We start from the raw sequence: 4017 nt of genomic DNA on the forward strand, positions 1-4017 counted from the left end.
TATATATATATATATATATATATATATATATGGGGTTTTAGATTAATTTTTTAATATTCATATTCTATCTATTATCTTTCATGTGAGGTAACTATTCAAAAAAAATCCATTCGTTTGGATTAGTATTTTTCATATTTGGATTAAATTAGCATCCCTAGTCCAATGAGAGCAATGCTTAAAATGACAATCCATTAAAAAAATATTGATATTTATCTTAATAGAGTTGATATGGTTATTATAGATAATCTAATACCTGTTTAAAAGAAACCACAAGTTATATCATATTATACTAAATGATTTTTGGCTTAATTCTTCTGATGATGATCAATTCAACATTTAATAAAAAGATATGCTTTGGTTATATTTCAATGTTTATTTGATATTAGAAGAATAATTCCCTACTATATGTAGAATTCATTCTCGTGAATGCATGCTATTTATTTGAGTAATAGTAAATAATTAGAACATTTAATTAGAAAAACTCTAATAATATACATGACTTTTGAACAAATTTATCTTTGTGATAATATTAAACTTGAAATAAAAAATCCCTTAGATCATCATTGAGTATTGTGGAGGCGACTAACATAGCTATAAGTAAAAATAATAGAGTTTGTTATAAGTCAAAACTTCCTAGACCAAGAGTACTATAAGAATGGAGAGACACCCATAATATTTAAGTTTTACTTATCTTAATTTTACTTGTCAAAAAACTATTATTACTTATACATAGAAAAAACTAGAAGGCTCTAATAATACTGAATATAAAAAATAAAATAAAAATTATTCTCGTCAAATAGAAAAAACTAGAAATGCAAAATAATATTGAATAAAAAATTAAAATTTTTAAACTTAAAAAAATAAAAATAACTAAGAAAACTCTTTATTTTTCTTTATAAAAATCTTGTATTAGACCTTTTGATGGAATTCTAACAATGAGAAATAAAAGTTGTACTAGTTTTTTTGCCCATGCTACGACACTAGTCAAATTATTATTTTTTTCAATCCAAAGAAATATAAAAACGTTTGAAAGTTAAAAATTTGATTCATATAGGTTAAAACACTTTTCAAATACTTAAATGGTGACATATTATATGATATATTTAAAAAAAAAAAAAGATATTATGAGGATGACATACTAGATTGACTCAGAACAACTATAATTGCCATGCAAAACCCGCAATGTAGGTATAAGATTATAAAATCCATAACAAAACAAATAGAAAGCTCAATTATAACAAACTAAATAGTGAAGTTTGAAAGTGGATAAAATTAAATTAAAAATATAACTAAAAAAATTGATTTGAGTAAACTTATATCAATGGTCGATATAGCACCCTGAGTTGGGATAAATTTTTCTAGATGTAAGAAGAAAAAAGTTAAGGCGACATTAGGATTTTCAATTAAGTAAAAAACATCTGAGACTCGAGTTAGTAGATTGATTGGATTTAATAAGTTTGGTTAATTTAATAATATATATATATATATATATATATATATATAAAGAGAACTCCAATTTAATAATATAAAACACTAAAGTAAACTCAGGAGAATTCTTTAAACTAGGTTTAATTTTGCAAAATCATAACATATGAAATCTTAGACTTGGGCTTATGTAAAAAACTTAATTCCCAAATAAATTTAATTTTAAATGATAGAATTTTAAAAAAAAAATAGTAATAAAGGAATAAGGACCAAATATGAGGGGAAAAAAGAACAAGGATGAAATTGAAAGAAATAAATAAAATTTATAAATCATTGCAAATAAAAAAAAACTAAAAGAATACAAACTAAATTTGAGGGATGAGAAACTAAAGGAGGATAAAATTAAAAAACAAATTTCAATTTAAAGTGATTTCTCAAATAAAACAATTACAATTCAATGAATAAAAACTAAATCTGAAGGGAAAATAAATTGAAAGGCTATATTAATTTCTTTCATGGAAAGCTTTCAAACTGAGATAGAGGAGAGAGAAATGTTTGGGAAAAAAAAGTCAAACTAATGTCAAACTAGAAAGAATCATTATACACGCTATCCATACAGGATTATAATGTCAAGACGTATTAAATGACATGACATAACAAGATTTTTCACCACTAAAATTAGTTGTGCGTGCTAGTTGTTTTTTTTATATGTATCAAAAGACAATAGTACTATAGGACCAAATAGTTATTGTAAAACAAATATTATAAAATAACAAATTAGCCTTTACAAATATATTTTGAGAATCTTGATTTTAAAGGCGATAGAATCATTAGATTGTGCTTAAAATGTGAAAATTAAGAATGATCTCATTCATAGTTAAGTGATATTTTACTTTTAAGAGTATTAAAATATATTCATTGTATAAAAATTTAAGAAAGGACAAGGATGCCCCTCAATAATTTTTCAATATATTTTTTTAAAAGAAAAAATATATAAATTCACTATTGTAATCCACCGTAATATATGCCTATTACAAATTACTTTGGCATGGGACGTCGGTTATGTTAATTGTTAAAGTTGGGATAGGCTCACGAAAGCGTAAATGGAAGGTTTAATGGAATTGTGAGATGCTAAGAAGCTCAATATTGCTTTGCTAGCAAAGCAAGCTTCGCGCACCGTTTGTAGAGATCAAGATCTTTAGGTGATAGCATTAAAGAGTATTCTACTTTCCCTAATCAGATTTCGTGGCCGTTGAAAAAGGATGGGCTTGGGCTAGTATCTTAGACGGTAGAGATTTTCTGTAGATGGGATTAAGGAGAAAAGTTTCCCGGGGTGGAAATATTGGAAGGATACCTAGATTCATGACCTCCCTTATTTATAGATCATATCCATTAAGCCTTCCATTTATAAATGGGAAGAGGTACTAAGAGAATCAAAGGGATTGGGATGATGCAAGATCTAGGATCATCTTGTTTAGAGAAGAAATCGAAGATGCCCAGAAAACTCCAGTGGTTAGCAAACCAATAATAAGCTGATATGGCATTATGTTACGTGTGCAAAGTTCAGTGATCCAAACAGTATTAGCTCTGCTTGGTGAGTTTGGGTAGGGAGAAAACTTAGCAGGGAAGAATGGCACGATGCAGTGTGTGGACATGGTAAAGGTATGGGTAGCTGAGTTACAGTAGGAAGTTTGTTAACATTCCTTAATTGCAGGAGAGTCATTCATTTCTCATTTTTCTTAACGTGCAAATTCATGTAGTCTGTTACAAGTATATATAGCTGAAGACTACCCTCAGCTGCCCCTGATGGAATTATTACATTTGATCAAAACGCAGTGTTTAAAGAGAAATACAAAACGGTGCAGTTTAATTGACTTAATGAAACGATGCATATTTAGTAACGGTTGTTTAATTTAAATCTCAATTCAAATCTCTTCTTCTCCTTCTTCCATTGGTAACAATCGCCCCTCCTTGAATCCAACCTTGTCCTCAAGGTTGAAAGTGGGAAACCTCATCTTTAATTCCTCGGTGAATTCCCATGTGGCATCAGCAGGAGGTATCCCCTCCCAATGGACTAGAACTTGAGTGGTAGCTTTGTGATTTTCTCTTACTAAACGTCTGTCTAATATGGCTCTTGGATGCAAGTAAGGTGTTGGTTGTGGTGCTGGTAAGGTCGACTGCACTATTTGGTTGCCCACATGCTTCTTGAGTAATAACCATCATGTCGGAATGCCCCCCCACTGTTGAGTTATGGAACATAGAAATAAGCTTACCCTGTAGTTCCTGATTATTGCCTACCATTATCTTTCCCTTCCTGTTAAGATGGCCATTAACCCACGTATAGTGTGGATGAGAGGCTGGAGATTGCTGCAATTCATTAATGAGAGTTTGGATGATGGGATCGTTGTCATATGACTGCACAATCTCCTGCATAATCGTTGTAGAAATTGTTGAAGTTGTCAATGCATATAGTTCTTTACTCGGAATCCTGGAGAGTGCATATACAGGAACATTCTCCTTCCCTTGCTTGTATTCTATGTTATAGTCATAACCCAAGAGTTTGACTAACCATACATGCTGGGCAGGAGTTGT

The sequence above is a fragment of the Populus euphratica genome, unplaced genomic scaffold (genome assembly GCF_000495115.2).
Source record: "Populus euphratica unplaced genomic scaffold, PopEup_1.0 scaffold175.1, whole genome shotgun sequence".
Taxonomy (NCBI): domain Eukaryota; kingdom Viridiplantae; phylum Streptophyta; class Magnoliopsida; order Malpighiales; family Salicaceae; genus Populus; species Populus euphratica.